Source organism: Lampris incognitus, chromosome 18 (assembly GCF_029633865.1).
Source record: "Lampris incognitus isolate fLamInc1 chromosome 18, fLamInc1.hap2, whole genome shotgun sequence".
In the NCBI taxonomy this organism is placed as follows: domain Eukaryota; kingdom Metazoa; phylum Chordata; class Actinopteri; order Lampriformes; family Lampridae; genus Lampris; species Lampris incognitus.
Window position 1 is genome coordinate 31,284,931 of NC_079228.1, and position 17,290 is coordinate 31,302,220.

Sequence of the window (17,290 nt, forward strand, 5' to 3'; positions counted from 1 at the left end):
ACCTTCACAAGTTGAACAACCAATTTAACAGGAATTAAATGAATGTGATCATATTTATTGATTGTACACATGTGTATCAGTGCATGCATGCATGCATGCATGTATATATGTGTATGAGTGCATGAATGTACGTTATGTATCACTCCCCCTCCCTACCTCGTACACACACTTCTTGCACTTTCTCTACGGGGTGCAACTGGAACAAGCGTCTATTTCAGCTCTGTATATAGCCCACATACCTAAAAAAAAATAATACACGCCACATTCTCACGCTCTGCTATTGCCTCTGAACTTGATCTCGCAAGTCCGTAGTCGTTAGATTCGCTTCAAGTCATCTTATTTTTGCATGAGTAGCCTTGCAAACTGCTCCATATTTGTACCACAGACACAAACACACGCGCACACACATCGCGCGCGCGCATTCTCTCTCTCCCCCCCCCTCTCTCTCTCACTCTCTCTCCCTCTCTGTCTCTCTCTCTCTCTCTCTGTGGAGGTGGGGGCAGAGAGCGCACTCACTATTAGCTGTGCGCTGCAGACATCATTACGAGGGGAGACGACTCCATCGTCAGCGGCGGAGCAAAGCAAGGGGAGCCCCGGCAACAAGGAGAGACACACTCACACACACTCACACACACCCTCAGCAGCCCATTACACCCTCACAGTAAGTCCCGTAGCCTTGTTTCTTATACGCCAAGCTGTCGTTGCTTTTTATTTAGCGTGTCACTTTTTTTTCTTTCTTTTTCTTTTTTTTTCTTCTTCTTGTACCGGGAGCCGAGCGGAGAAAATGGCTGGGAGAAACTAGGCAGGGTCGCGCAGACGCGCTTGCTTTTATTCCCCGAGCCCTTTTTGGGTAAACGTTTACTTGGCGCTGCGACCTTTTCTCTTTCCCATTTCTTTTTTTTTTTTGTCAAACGCGTGAAGCGAATAAGTACGCCGCGGGGTTCGGCTTTTCCGGACTTGTCATGTCGAAGTCGAAGCGCAAAGTAGTGGTTGAAGTGGGACAAGGAGGGGGCCGCGGAGGCTCGGCTCGGCCGGCACGGCGCGGCGCGGCACGGCTCGACGCCGAGCCGAGCCGAGCCCAGCGGCGGGGAGCGTTCGCGGGCGAGCGACAGACTTTCAGTAACTGCGCCACTCCAAGCCTCCAAACACGTCCCCCCCCCCACCACCCCCCACCCACCTTCGTCTCCCGGCCCACAACAGCCGCCGCCACTCGGGGATCCCGGTGTTGCAAAGCGAACGCCTCCCTCCGGCGAACTACTTCGGTGTCGCGGACGGTCTCCGAGCGAGGCGGCGCGATTAATTTAAGCGACGTCTTTTTTTTTCTTCTTCGCCGTATCGCGGAAGTGTTTCTCAAAAAAGAAACGAAGAACAACTAAACACGCGCGCGCGCGCACACACACACACACACACTCCGCCGAACGCGTTTTTTTTTAATATGAACGACAACCCCGCAAAACAACTCTGCGCGTTTTTGCGATTTTATTTATTTATTTATTTGCGCGCATACCCAGCAGGCTACTACACAGCGGGGGTTTTCATTGACACCGGGGTTGTAAAGGACATAGGGGGGTTTGTGCAGCAGCTAGTGATCGCCGGACTACCCGTGATGTCATTCATCCGAGCAGGGCACATTATATAACGGGACTGTAGGGAACCCTGTGATAGCGGGGCTATTTTTACTCTGTTTACACTTCACAATTGCACTTGGAGTAAGCTGTGCATCCTAAGTGTTTTAACTGCCCCTATGCTTGAGACACCAAAACTTAACATTTATTTTTTTTTCTTATTGTGTGCTAAATATGTCATACTGCTGCCTCAATGAATGGATAATTGTTGCTGTTGAAGCCGAAAAGACATTTGCTCTGTGCAGATTCCCATATTTTGAATGGTTTATGTGACAGGATTACTGTTTCTATTTTCTTTGCTTTTTTCCTCTTGTGCAATTTGCACAAAAATGTTATGTCTGCTTAGTGGGAGCCATGACTTTTATTTCTGAACTGACTGCAGGTTAGCAGCTGTTTGCACTTTGTATTTGGCCCAGACAAATGATGTAACTCATGCAGTCTGAGGAGAAATGTGAAATTACCACTTCGCGTTTTAACACATGGTATGACCAGTGTTGTGCATTGTTTGTCTAGGGCATTTGTTTCTGGGCAATAGTGTTGTAGTTGGGCTAGGTTTGCATTGTCTGTGTTCCATAGTTGTCAAGCAATGCTGACTGGTCAGGGATCATGCTGTTCTTTTCTCTCTCTCTGAACCTGATAGTGGATCTGGCTGAAGCCTCTAATCAACTTTCAACTGGATGTAGGTCACATTCCTCCTCAAAACACAGTTTTTATTTGGCCCGAAGCCTGTATTTTCATTTTTTGTTTAAACAGGGGGAGTCAGATCGCATGCGTGTTTAGACTGTTAATGAAGTGATCTGAACTGCGAAAGAGAAATTATATTCTGTCCTGCCATAAATCCAGCCGGGTTATGTCAACAGAGACTATTACACTTTACCTCCAATTGAACCGGCATGCGCATTGAAGATACAGCCGCTTGACCCGATAGCTTTTTGACTTGTTGAAACGAGTTATTATCCTCCCCTTTTCTTCTTCTTCTTCTTCTTCTTCTTCTTCTTCTTCTTCTTCTTCTTCTTCTTCTTCTTCTTCTGTAGATCAACAGATGCACCAACACACAACTGGGCAAAATATCTGAAGAATTACAAAAAAAGAATGGATATTAATATATTGAATAGGAAAAAGTATCAGTGCCCATAGGGAGAGTAACAATAATATGGCATTTTATATCAGTTATTACTGTCATAATAATAATGATCAATAATTTGTGTTTATTAAGCAGTGTGGTCATGGACCATGATGTGGCCCCCACCTCCTCCTTTAGCCTTTGATCCCAGCTGCCACTCACTGTCAGACGGTAATGAGAGGCAATTAGGATCCAATGTGTTCTAATCACAGGCCATTTAACAAACCTCGGCTCATTTGTTTGTGCCATATGCGCACACAGAGATATGCAGACACACAAATCTATGTGCCCACACACATACACAACTATGCACACACACACACACACACACACACACCTGCTGATCTGCCTTTGTAGTGCTGTCTATTCTTACTCTGTCTGTGGTATTTGTCTGCTATGCAGAGGGGAAGGTGAAAAAATGACAAATGACTGGTTCAGTGTGTGTGTGTGTGTGTGTGAGAGAGAGAGAGGGGGGGGGTTTCTAGGTACTGGCTGGGCGGGGTTTTCTTAGCTTGGTAAATAAGTGACATGCACTTCATGCAGGTACAGGCAGCATAATCACGGAGGGGGCGGGCCAACGTTTGGACCAATGAGAGACACCGGTGTGTGTGTGTGTGTGTGTGTGTGTTTGTGTGTGCAGAGAAGGGCGGTGACCCACACTGTTGAGTTTTAACCTTTGCTCACAGGAGGTTGAGCTCGGTAGGCTCTTAAATTGTTAAATAGACACACTTCCAGACGGGCTTTCAAATGATATATACCCATGTACTTGTATAACATGTATGCACATACAGACTCACAGCTACTCTCGTTCTGTTTACTCAAACAAATCTCACTACCCACCGAAAGACACACAGGGACACAGCTGGCATGTGCACACACAAATACTAAGATTAGCTGAATCCCGTGTCCTGTTTCCCTACCTGCCATCGCAACGATCTTCCGAGAGAGAGAGAGGGGGGGGGGGGGCAAGGCCTGCAGAGAGACACATCCCCCAGTGTATACACTGTAAACGCTTGAAGCGGCGGTGGTTTGCTTTCGCTTCCACATCCATCCCTGTTTCGGTCGCAGTTGCAGTTTAAAACAGCCATTTCCATTTTGGTCACGGTGAACATGAACTTCATTTACTCTTGTTGCCGCAGGAACAATGCAGGGGGATTTACAACTCATAACAAACTGTCAAAAAACATCAGCCCTTCTGTTTTTAATATTCGGTCTCGAAGTTAGTTGTTTGGGCTTTTTTTCTTTTTGCTGGCTGTCTGGGTTATTGTATTGTAACGACCACGGATGACTAGACTTGCTAGCCCTTGGCTAACTGGTCGCACCCTTTAGTTGACTGGTTAGCGCAGTAGCCCGTGGTGCGGGCGACCCGGGTTCGCTTCCTGGCTGCCCCCTGAATTCGCTACACTGGTGTCAGAAGCGGGATAGCGAGACCGTGTGTACGCCCAGAGGCGTGAGGGAGCTGATATGCTGAAGCGTGGGGACGTGCTTCCTGAAGGAGGGGGGTAGTGTAACGACCACGGAAGACTCGACTCGCTAGCCCATTGGCTAACGGGTTGGACCCTTTAGTTGGCGCAGGGCGACCCGGGTTTGCTTCCCGGTTGCGGCGGCGGTTCCCGGCTGCCCCCCGAATTTGCTACATTAAAGGGTCCAACTCGTTAGCCAACGGGCTAGCGAGTCTAGCCATTCATAATCGTTACAGTATTTATGGCCGTGTAGGTTTCGCGTGAGTTGTGGTTATCCCTCTGAGGGGTGGTATCACTGAGCCGTGCATGCACAAGGTGTCCTTATATAGTGAATCTGGAAAGGACAGGGAGGGAGTAAAGACAAGGGCATACCTGAAAGGACGAACGAGAGGGAGACGGGGAGGAGCTGAAGCAGAAACATGGATGCAGGGACTGGAGAAAGGAGAGGAGAGGCTGGAGAGATGAAAGTGGCAAAACGGGGGAAGATGGGTGGGGAAGTGGTGTGTGTGCATGCATCATCGTGTGTGTGTGTGTACCCGTGTGTGTGACAGAGAAAGAGAAATAACTGGAGAGAAGGCGTGGAGGGGAGGGGAGGGGGAGTATGGTGGTGGTAGTGGTGGGGTTGTGAGAGACGGATCAAGCGATTGAGTTCTCTGGGCGAACCGTGCAGTGCGCTCAGACCTTTTCAACTTTCCCTTTTATCTGCCTCTATTCATGATGCAGCGGGCACATGTTTACTCACGTGCACACACACACACACACACACACACACACACACACACAGAGCTGCTTTTTAGAGATGATCAATGAGGGCTTTTCCCCCCACTGTTTTGTATGAAAGAACATTCCTGTGTGTACTTTTGTGTGCGTGCGTGTGTGTGTGTGTGTGTATTCGTGACTTTCCGTCTCACCTTGGAGCTGGGAGTTCATCGGGGTCACCAAAGCAGCCACTTAAAATACCTTCGCTCTCACCGAAGCCGCAATTTAGCCGCAGTTAAAGGAGCGCAGCCCTTCTATTATTTTGAACCAGAACGGTCCCGTGAACCGTTTGAACTGTCCGTCCCCGCGTGGGCCGCTAACGCGATTAGCAACAATGAATGAATGTGGCCTCCACTCACTGACTTGTATGTGTCAGTAAAAGGAAAACACCATTTAGAAGAGGAGCGCGTTTTATCTGTTGTGGTTCTCGTCTGGTTGCGCACATGTCGGCATGCACACATGCATGTCTCTCTTGCTGTTATGTTTGAAGTGGCCTCTAATCAATATCGATGTTATGAATGGCCCAGCATGTGTGTGTGTGTGTGTTTGTGTGTGTGAGAGAGAGAGAGAGAATAAGACACAAAGCCTTTCCACAAACTACTGATACACCGTTGGATCAATGGGCGGCTGCATGGCTGGATGACCAAGTGAAAAAGGGATGCTGGCATTGGGACGGAGGCGTGCCTTGGGTTCCCTTCGGGTCCCTGACGGCTGCTGATAGTGCTGACGTGGTGTCAGCTGTCCACAGCGATGGCTAAAAAACACTGTTTGCAACAGCACACCGCAATGAGCTCCTGGGTGTTGCTGGACAATCAGGTTAAACAAAGAGTATCTGGTGCAAATCCCAGCACCAGTTTGAGCTTAGGATCTTTTTGAATTTGCATTCACATTTTGACATTGTCTCACTTAGCAGATGCTTTCATTCAAAGCAACTTACAAGAAGGTCAGTTGTTAGCATGGATATTTGTGTATTGACCTACAGGTATCATAGAGCCCTGGATAGTGATCATATCATAACCATGAGTAGGGCTGGGCAGTCATTTAATGTTATTGTTTATCATCTTTGTGTGGACGGCTTGGCGGCGCAGTGGTTAGCGCAGTTGCCTCACAGGAAGAAGGTCCTGGGTTCGAACCCCAGGGTTGTCCAACCTTGGGGTCATCCTCTGTGTGGCGTTTGCGTGTTCTCCCCGTGTCTGCGTGGGTTTCCTCCGGGTGCTCTGGTTTCCTCCCGCAGTCCAAAGACATGCAGGTCAGGTGAATCGGCCATATTAAATTGTCCCTAGGTGTGAATGTGTCAGCCCTGTGATGGACTGGCGGCCTGTCCAGGGTGGTGTCTCCCTGCCTGCCGCCCATTGACTGCTGGGATAGGCTTCAGCATCCTGCAACCCCAATTGAGATAAGTGGCTTGGATAATGGATGGATGGATATTTGTGTGGCATTTTATCAGGATGGAATTTGGATTTTGTTACTTCATGATACAGAATATTGTCCAAATGAATGCTAATGAATGTATTACCTAAAATTTCTTGCAAAATGAGGTCTGAAATATTTGAACGAGTATTTGAAAGCTAGTTTCGGTTTGATGTTATACTTTGCATTACAAAACAGTTCAATATGATGAGCCTCAGTTGGATTCTTAGACATGATAGTTTGGCTTATGTATGTAGATATTGGGATATACGTATATTTTGATATCATGTGAAAATCCTCGTGATGATCATGATAATATTTTCCGTATCGCTTGGCACTAGCAAGTGTGCACATCAGATTGAGCTGCAGCTAGTCAAAGTGCATGACAGGTAGATCGCCAATGGTGACGTGCGTAAACGGGATTTCAAATTAGCTGGACAATGCCACAAATGAGTATAACAGTCATTCTCGGCGGCCATTTATGGATTAATGTAGGCCTGGAAAAGGAAAATTTCCAGGCCTTTCTTGAATAAAGTATGTAGCTCTGATGGAAAACAGGAGTTTGTGCCACCATTTCGGGGCCAGATGAGAGCAAAGTCTGGACCAAGAGCATAGCCCTCGTAAAAGTGGGCATCGACAGTAGCCGTCCAAAGATAGAAGAGAGGGCGAATAGGAGTGCACACGTAAATATGGGTTTCCAGCTAAGTCGGAAAGTGCAGCTAAGTGCAGTTCCTGTAACTACCTGGAAAGCCAGCCGCAGGGTTTTGAAGTTTCTGCAGGCAGAGACCCGAGCCATGGTAAGACCAACAGAGAGGCAGGCGGTCTGTGCGATGCACCTCGGCAGGCCGAAGACCAAGGACAGAACGTCGCTCTGATGTCGATCTGCATCTTTTTCTGAACCTTTGCTCTCTGGTTTGGTCACATGACATACTCTGAGCAGCGTCTCCTGCGGCTCCTGTTGTCGACGTCTGGAAAGATCACTACCGTGCTCTCGCCATATTTCAGATCTGATAACGCCATACAGGTTATCACGCGGTAACTACCTGACATGCTGTCGCTATGATCTCCATGCCTTGACTCTTACTTGATTATGTTCGGCGCAAAGCTCGGATGTGGGGAACGGGGCTTAAAGCGTTAAATTAGGGAGGGCATAACTTAAAAAGGTTTGGCTATTTATAGGACATCAAAGTGTGATTTGAGTTGTGTTTTTTTTGTGTATAATGGTATTATGTTCTGCATAATAGAACAATGGCTCTAAGCTCCTTCAACTCTGGCTTGCAGAACGGCAAAGCCGTTGCACTTTAGTGAGGGATTGAAATTTGGCTTTGTTGCCGAGACGAGGGATTCGCTATCTCCTCTCTCTTTTTTATAATCTTTCTCTTCATCCCTCTGCCCCAGACTTCCTCTGGCTGTCTCGCTCCTGTTCTCCTTTATCTCCCACTCCTTACTCCTTCTGCATCCTCCTCTCTCCAGGTTTCCTCTACGCTTTGCTGCCTCTCTTCTCTTCTCTTCTCTTCTCTTCTCTTCTCTTCTCTTCTCTTCTCTTCTCTTCTCTTCTCTTCTCTTCTCTTCTCTTCTCTTCTCTTCTCTTCTCTTCTCTTCTCTCCTCTCCTCTCCTCTCCTCTCCTCTCCTCTCCTCTCCTCTCCTCTCCTCTCCTCTCCTCTCCTCTCCTCTCCTCTCCTCTCCTCTCCTCTCCTCTCCTCTCCTCTCCTCTCCTCTCCTCTCCTCTCCTCTCCTCTCCTCTCCTAGCTGTGTCTCTTTTATCCTTATCAGAAGTAGTGGGGGATTACAGGGAGGAGTTGACACTGACTGGCAGTCAGACAGCTCCTGCATACCCTCCTCTCCTGAACTAAAGGCCCGGGATAGGGATAAGCTGACAACTTGGGACAGCGCCAGAGAGAGAGAGAGAGGAGCAGAAGAGAGGGAAGAGGATGGGTTGGATATCATCTGACACCTAAATTATGTGCTGCTATGTGGTTGTATATTTGCACCAAACTAGCGTAAAGGGCTTTTAACGTCCTAACCGAATGGGGGGAAGGCACGGCATCAGGGTGCTACCTACAGGGGCGATCCCCTAAAAACATGATTTGGGAAATTTTGTGTGTGTGTGTGTGGGGGGGGGGGGTCTCTAAAACATTAATGACCAAGTTGTCTTTATTAATGCTCAGTAACCAAGGTAAAGAAATCACAGAAAGTTGAATCAGTTCATCTGAACACAACATTTATTGACAGATACGTTTCATCATTCAGCTAAGTGACGTCATCAGTCTCAACTGACTGCAGGCATCCCCGCCCTTATAAACAATACGGTGGCATAATGACCAAAACCAATGATTGGTTTCATATGCAAATTGCCATGACCATTAACTAGAGTTACAATGGCCATGTGTACTATTCCCCAATCCTCTGTGAACAGTACACATGGCCATTGCAACTCTAGTTAATGGTCACAGCAATTTGCATATGAAATTGGTTTCGGTCGTTATGCCACCGTATTGTTTATAAGGGTGGGGATGCCTGCAGTTAGCCGAGACTGAAGAGGTCACTTGGATGAGTGATGAAACATATCTGTCAATAAACATTGTGTCCAGATGAACTGACTCAACTTTCTGTGATTAATGACCAAGTTGTTTTTGCCACAATTTTGCTATGTGCGTTTCTATATTGTTTTCTAAAGCAGTTAATTATGCTGTACATGCATTCTTGAATGAACAACTTGTGAGCTTAATGGGGGTGAATCATCACGCATTCACTATGAGGATCCAACTGTGCTATTTCTTCCGTCACCATTCGAATATGGTGCAATAGAAAACTACCCGTAAGAGAGGAATTTACTAACTGCTGCATGGCCTATGCATTTGACCTGTCTGTTTCTTATTAGGCGGGAAATTATTGTGCTTTATTTTATTTTGCCGTGTTGGTGATGTTCCTTTCGCTTCCTGGGCACCGTCGGTACCCAGGACCTCAAGTCACCGAGCAGGCACAGCAGAGGATGTACTTCCTGCAGCAGCTGAACAAGTTCAACCTGCCAAAGCCAATGATGGGGCACTTTTACACAGCCATCATTGAGTCCATCCTCACCTCCTCCATCACTGTGTGGTATGCTGCTGCCACTGTGAAGGACAAGGGCAGACTGCAGCCTATCATTCGCTCTGCTGAGAGGCTGATTGGTTGCAACTTGACATCCCTCCAGGACCTGTACGCCTCCAGGACACTGAGGCAAGCAGGAAAGATTATGGCCGACCCTTCCCATCCAGGCCAAAGTCTCTTCAAAACACTCCCCTTTGGCAAGAGGCTAAGGTTTATAAAAACCAGAACCTCGCACCACGAGAGCAGCTTCTTCCCTACAGCCGTAGGCCTTTCTAACAAGCCCCCAGACACTCACAGATCTTGACACTGCTGCCCACCCGCCCCCCTTCTATCTCCCCTACTGTGCTCTCTGTATATGGACGCACTGCATAAAACCTGTCCTACCCTGTAAATAACTCTTATTCTCTAAATAACTTCTTCAAATTCTCATTTAACTTTTTATAAAAACAACTCCTGCCACCCTGTGCTGGGCATCAGGGGCTGCCACATGGTCTCTTGTGTTGCAGCTCTGAACCGGTGGTGATTGCACCTTATTGCATCTTAGTTTTATTTATTTAACTACCCCCCGCCTTTTTCTCCCCAATTGTATCCAATTACCCCACTCTTCTGAGCTGTCCTGGGCGCTGCTCCACCCCCTCTGCCGATCCGGGCAGGGCTGCAGACTACCACATGCTTCCTCCGATATATGGGGAGTTGACAGCCACTTCTTTTCACCTGACAGTGAGGAGTTTCACCGGGGGGATGTAGCGCGTGGGAGGATCACACTATTCTCCCCAGTTCCCCCTCGCCCGCACAGGTGCCCCGACTGACCAGAGGAGGCGCTAGTGCAGCGACCAGGACACATACCCACATCCGGCTTCCCACCCGCAGACACAGCTAATTGTGTCTGTAGGGATGCCCCGACTAAGCCGGAGATAACACAGGGATTTGAACCAACGATCCCTGTGTTGGTAGGCAACGGAATAGACCGCTAGACCAGCCGGATGCCCCCTTATTTTTATTTTTATTTTATCTGTGTGTGTGTGTGAATATATATATATATATATATATATATATATATATATATATATATATATATATATATATATTTTTTTTTAATTCTTTTTTCATTTTTATCTTTACTATTTACTGTTAATGTTCCCTTTTGCACCAACATACCAACACAAATTCCTTGTATGTTCTTGCACTTGGCAATAAATATGATTCTGATTCTAGTTCTGATGTTTGTTATGATAATTTCCTTTCAGGCACGGATCTGCTGATATATATGCATGCTTGTATCACGGATGTTTTATCACCAATGACTCATTGTAAGTGTAAGAACGCAAAAACTGAGTTCCCCGAAAGTCATTGTATAGTTCGCCCCCTTCACGGCATCACAGATTTATCTACTGAAGTTCGTGGGTTACAGTTGTATGCAAGCACACTGTTCACAACTGCAGTCATAGTCACAGAGGTGCACAAATTTACTGATTAGCTCAGATTTTTCCAGATTCAAGTCATAAAAATCAAACACGTCTAAAATCGCTTGTGCTTGAGGATTATGGCTGATCTGCGGAGAAAGAGACTTAACGTAGGTAAAGAACCTTGTTCAAGAGGAAAGATGTCCGCCATCGGAGCATCAGATTTATTTGAATGCTGTCTTTCAGCTTGCAATGCATTTTTTATGCTGTTACCACATGTCTTGATCAACAAACAAACTGCGGTTTGGTAATCGCCATCCAGTGTTTAATCTGTAGTGGTTTGAGCCTTAGGACTCAGAAACTTAGCCTTGTCAGCTGAACACAATATGAATTACACTTTGTATATACTGTAGCCTTCTCGATGAAATTTAGTAGCCCATCTATCTAGTCTTTATGCAACGTCTTAAGCTGTTGGGTTGGTTACTTACTCCTCTGTACTGAACCCCTGCTGCCAAGGCAGGCTTTTGACAACCGAAGGGGTGTGTGGGTATCAACAATGACTTAAGTCCGAGCCTGGAGGATATGCATGGAGAGAGAGGAATTCAATAACAGGAAAACGACCAGTGATAGAAACAATCTGTTGAATACTGAAACCCACCCTTGGCCGCTGTTGTTCTTGGCACGACCTTGTGTTCCACAGCTATTATTTACACTTTATGACGCTGATGTCAAGATGCAGTGTTTGGCAACGCCACGAGTTTTGGTATGCTGTTTCTCAAGACCATCCCCGTGCAAAGGTCGTCTTTATTTCATTGCGAACCAGTGGATTTGCGTGGTCTCCATTTCACAGAGGTGTATTGTGTGGAAAAGAATCCTCAAGGGTGCATTCAGCGGTAGCATCTCAGAAGTCTGTCCTTCACTCCTTGGATCTCTCCTTTGCCTGCTTAGGTTTGAGCACATTGATGGGTACGGTCAAGGCAATGGGATCTTCCCAAACAACACAGTTTGAAGAAGAAAAAAAAAAGGGGGGTGGAGGAGGTCTCCAGGACAGGTTTGGACTGACCCATGGGACTAAACTACAGTGCAGGCCATATTTAAATCAGTAAGCCTGAAAGCATTTCCTTTTCTACAAGTCTGTTCTGTGGTTTGAATAGAGCATTACTTGCTGTCTGGAGAGCTAGATGCATTGCTGGACAGCTGACTTTCTCAGTCTGTCTGGCTGGCTGACTGGTAGTTGCGGCTTGGCCAGAACTGGCTGTTTGACTTATTGGCAGGCTGTCAGTTTTACTGGCTGCCTGGCTGACCGTCTGGCTGTGGCTTGGAGTCATCTGGCTTGACGCTTGGCTGGCAGACTAACTATCTGTTGAGTTTACTGAATCCATGATGGCTGCCTTGCTGCTGACTGGCTGGCTGATGTGTGTTGGCTGGCTGATTTGCTAGCTAGCCGGCTGACTGACTGGCTGTCTTTCTGGCCCCCTTTTTAGCTACGTGGTAGGATCCTGACACTGGAAAAAAAGAAGGGATGCTGGGCCCTGACAGGCAGGGAGGTGTGCTACAACACTGGTTGTAGAGATAAGACGGAGTGAGCTGGCTGAAAGTGTGTCCTCCATCTGACAGAGACAGTCCGCAAATGCAGTAGGGGGGCCGCTTCAGAGAATACCTCTCTCTCTCTCTCTCTCTCTCTCTCTCTCTCTCTCTCTCTCTCTCTCTCTCTCTCTCACAGAATCACTCTCACTCTCCATCACTTCTCTCTCTCTCTCTCTCTCTCTTTCTCTCGCCCATCTTCTCCCTTTCTGTTTCTGCTCTGTAGCATCACAGACTTTATTTCCATAGAAAGTTACTCTCTCGGCCTGCTGTTGCTGTTTTGATGAGCTGCCCTTCCTTCAAAAGGTACCAAGAGGAGATGAATGCATTCCTAGCAAGTGAAGACAGTGGAAGGGAATAGACGCAATAAATTACACAGATTTTTTTTTCCAAGGCGGTATGGCACGGCTCCTGCATTGGGTACGATGACAAAAGCACAGTACATTCAAGTACTGCAGGGCCTGCCTGATTGAACCACTCTTTGTGTGTGTGGTTGAATTTAGATGGCATGAGGAAATTAATAAAAATGAAAACTACATCAGGTCTTTTAGGCTCATAAAGTTAGATTACTTACACAGTCACAGTAAAAGAAGAAGAACAATAGTCAACATGACGTGCATTGTACAACGAAGTAAATTCTCAAACTATTATATTATATTATATTATATTCAAAACAGTCCCGTGGAAACCTCACGTTCATTTTGTATTCAATTTGATTCGGGGCAGTCTTTCAGGATACAGTATCCCTGCCCTCAGCTACCATACCAGCGGGTGGAGGTGAAAGTTGATGGTGTTGTGTGATATCTCAAGGTCCTTTGAATAGCCGGATATGCTCAGTCAAACTTTGATGAGGCGTGCTGTGTTCTGCATGGTATTTTGACCATTAAACAGAAATCTCGCCGAGTTTTTGAAGCTTATTTCCTCATATCAATCTGGCGATGGTATCTCTGTGATGTACATGATACTTGCCAGTGTTGTCTGTATCGCCCTAGCCTGCTATAGCAAACTGGCTTACTTCCACCACTCATTGTTGTTAGTGGATAGCGGAAGAACTACAAGGCCAACTGGCTTAGCTGTTTGATTTTCCATCTGCTTTTGAGAAACTTGCATGCAATGCATGCTGGTACACGTAGGCAATGTAGAACAGCTCTTGGCAGGAAGGGGATGGGGAGGGGGATCCCCCCCCTTTTCTCCCCAATTGTACTTGGCCAATTACCCTATTTTCCGAGCCATCCCGGTCGCTGCTCCACCCTCTCTGCCGATCCGGGGAGGGCAGCAGACTACCACATGCCTCCTCCGATACATGTGGAGTCACCAGCTGCTTCTTTTCACCTGACAGTGAGGAGTTTCACCAGAGCGATGTAGTGTGTGAGGGGATCACGCTATTCCCGCCTGTTCCCCCCTCCCTCCCGAACAGGCGTCCCGACCAACCGGAGGAGGCGCTAGTGCAGCGGCCAGGACACATACCCACATCCGGCTTCCCACCCGCAGACACGGCCAATTGTGTCTGTAGGGACGCCCAACCAAGCCGGAGGTAACACGGGGATTTGAACCGGCGATCCCCGTATTGGTAGGCAACAGAATAGCCCGCCATGCCACCTGGATGCCTCTGAAACGGTTAAAGTTTTAAAAGGCTAGACACCACCAAAACCTCACTCGACATGCAGATTATTAGCAGCGAAATGTCCCTTTAACAGTAGTCGGCATTAAATGGCTCATTTTGGGCGTACCACCGCTGCAGCCTTTATAGACCTCCTCACTAAAGAGTCCTTTTTTCTCGTGCAGAGGGATATAACTGAATATTCTGCTGACCCTGTCTACCTTGGCTGGTGTTCGCTAGTGTGAGCACGCCCGTCAGTGTCTTCTGCTGGGGTATGCTGGTGTGTGTGTGTGTGTGTGTGTGTGTGTGTGTGTGTGTGTGTGTGTGTGTGTGTGTGTGGGTTTTTTGCTTGGCTTTTAGTTTGTATATGCATGTACAAACTGTTCTTTATGTGTGTATATGTATTTGTGTGTGTGTGTGTATGTGTGTATCTCCGTGTGTAAATGCTTGTGTTGGTCCTTGTGCATGACATTGCTTAAATAATAATTTATTTGTGTGTGTGTGTGTGTTAGAGTTTCTGATGAATGGCGTAGGTGGCTGGCTGGTGAGCCATAACAGCGGTACTCAGATTGGCCATCTCAGAAGCCACATTGACAGTGTTTTTTTTTTTTTTGAGAGTCACATTACAAAAATATGCCTCCTCACCCAGCCTTCGTGGGGTCATAGGTTGCTCTTGTTGGGAAATTGGATTATTGAAGTTACCGCTGGAAGCTGTGAATCCTGCTCTGATGGAATGCAGCAGCTGTCACACAGAGAGAAGACGCCTCGTGCAGGCAGAGCTGTCAGACGTTGGAGTTACGAACCACGGAAATCCATGCCCAGCGTATAACGTTGTGTAACAACAAGAAGTGTTGCTCATCTTTCCATCGCACCGGACTCCACGTAAAAATTAAGCTCATTTGGTGGAGCTCTACAAACGATCTGTGGAGGGCAGCAACATGCTTTTGGTGCGTTTAGTCTGCCGCAAATTTATCAGAAGAAGAAGAAGAAGAGCATTGCTGCTGCTGCTATTGCAAGTGTCTCTGACAGCATCTGGTGAAATACTTGGTTAAAAGGCGTTGGGAGACGCAAAATTGGAGACTTAAAAGAGCTGCAGTAGAGTCATGAAAGAGTCGCATGTGGCTGGCGAGCCGCGGTCTGAGTACCGCTGAGCTGAGGCACAGACAAATGAGGTGGAAGGGAGGTTTTGGTGTGTGCGGACCTGGCCACCGGCCTCAGGGACTGCCAGCCACAGTGAGAGAGGCGAACCGCACTATGTACCGGTTTACAATAATGCCTTTCCTGGACGCTGGTTGTGTTTACTAAAGAAGGGTACATAGCACATGCATGCACCCACACACACACACACACACACACACACACACACACACACACACTTGTGCTTTATATAATATCGAGGCTGTTAGGTCTAGTAGTTCAGCACAGTATAAGAGATATGAGCACATTAACAGAAGATACTTGCACTGACACACAAACGCACACACGCCCACACGCACACACACAGATTCTTGCTGCAGCTGTGCATATGTTAGGGTACACACCCTCACACAGGGGCTTGCCCAGGGAAAATACCTGTGGTGGAAGAATTTAGATGACCTAATGGGGAGCGAGGGGAACTTCAAGGCACGATCGTCTGGACCCAAATAGCCAGCCCATATCCTGGTTACCGTTGCGGCAATATTTTGAGCTCTTTTTCTGCTCCATGGACAGTATGCTTCATTATAAAGAAGGTGGCGCTCTGGAGTGGTAAACGACAAACAAATGAGCGTAGGCTGATGTTAATTCAGCGAGGCTTTATAGCCATTGCTATGGTTAAACGCAGTGTTTCATCTAAATCAGGACACTCGACAATTCAGTGGGCCTCATTCATCAATCATTCGTATGTACAAATTTGTTCTTACACACCCGTGGGATGTTTTCAGCCCTCAGTGTGGTCTGACAGGCACAGGCAAAAGCCTGATGGTTATCCGTAATATTGCCCCTCTACCATCAATTGTCTACCTCGTGCAACGAGCAATCATCCGGACTTGCAAAGACGTCAGTGTTAGCCAATCGGTGTCTACAGTCAGGGGCTACCCAGGTTCTACACCGGCCTGCTAGACAAATGTCAGGGCTAAAATATCCCATGGGTGTGTAAGAACAAATTTGTATGTATGAATGATTGATGAATGAGGCCCAGTGTGTTTATATTGTGCATTTGTTCATATAATCAGAATACACTCAATCCAATTTAATACACTGACTGAGGACACACACACACACACACACACACACACACACACACACACACACACACACACACACACACACACCAACCGCTCCTGATTCTGCTTGCATGCACAGTGTTTGTATAATGTTTTGGAACAAGTTTTTAAATTGCTTCAAAATAACGACATCTTAACCCAATTTATACGACGACAGTCTCTCAGTTTTACAAATGCGAAGAAAAACAGAATTACCGCCAACACATCAGGCTGGGCAATAAGTCAGCGCTATTATCATTTATCATCATTCAGGGATGTTGTATTGGGAGGACATTTTCGACATTGTTACACCACGACGTACAGTTTTGTTTTCTTAATTAATGACGGTGAAAATCTGTTACCGAAAACTCCTCATAAAATCCAGTCCTGAGCTATTATGAGACGGTATTACCAGATTATAATGTACATTACCAAACAGTTCAGTGTGACGAGCCTCATTCTGCTTCTTCTTTTTGGGGCGGATCCCCCCCCCTTTTTTTTTCTCCCCAATTGTATCCGGCCAATTACCCCACTCTTCCGAGCCGTCCCGGTTGCCACTCCACCCCCTCTGCCGATCCGGGGAGGGCTGCAGACTACCACATGCCTCCTCTGATACATGTGGAGTCGCCAGCCGCTTCTTTTCACCTGACAGTGAGGAGTTTCACCAGGGGGATGTAGTGCGTGGGAGGATGACGCTATTCCCCCCGGTTCCCCCTCTCCCCTGAACAGGTGCCTCGACCAACCAGAGGAGGCGCTAGTGCAGTGACCAGGACACATACCCACATCCGGCTTCCCACCCGCAAACATCGCCAATTGTGTCTGTAGGGACGCCCGACCAAGCCGGAGGTAACACGGGGATTCGAACCGGTGATCCCCGTGTTGGTAGGCAACGGAATAAACCGCCACACCACCCGGACACCCACCTAAGGTTAAATTGCTTAGTTCATAACGCTTATTCACCCAAACAACCTACAGTTAAAGATGGAGAG

The 17,290-nt window shown here is 47.2% G+C and overlaps 1 protein-coding gene across 1 annotated transcript in view; it reads left to right on the forward strand.

The window, feature by feature from the left end:
• The first annotated feature begins 544 nt into the window (after positions 1–544).
• atxn1a (ataxin 1a) overlaps positions 545–17,290 on the forward strand; it is a 133,155-nt gene continuing 116,409 nt past the window's right edge. Inside the window, exon 1 of the mRNA XM_056298292.1 lies at positions 545–661. The gene's annotated coding sequence lies outside the window, so the exon portion shown is untranslated. The remainder of the gene's footprint in view (positions 662–17,290) is intronic.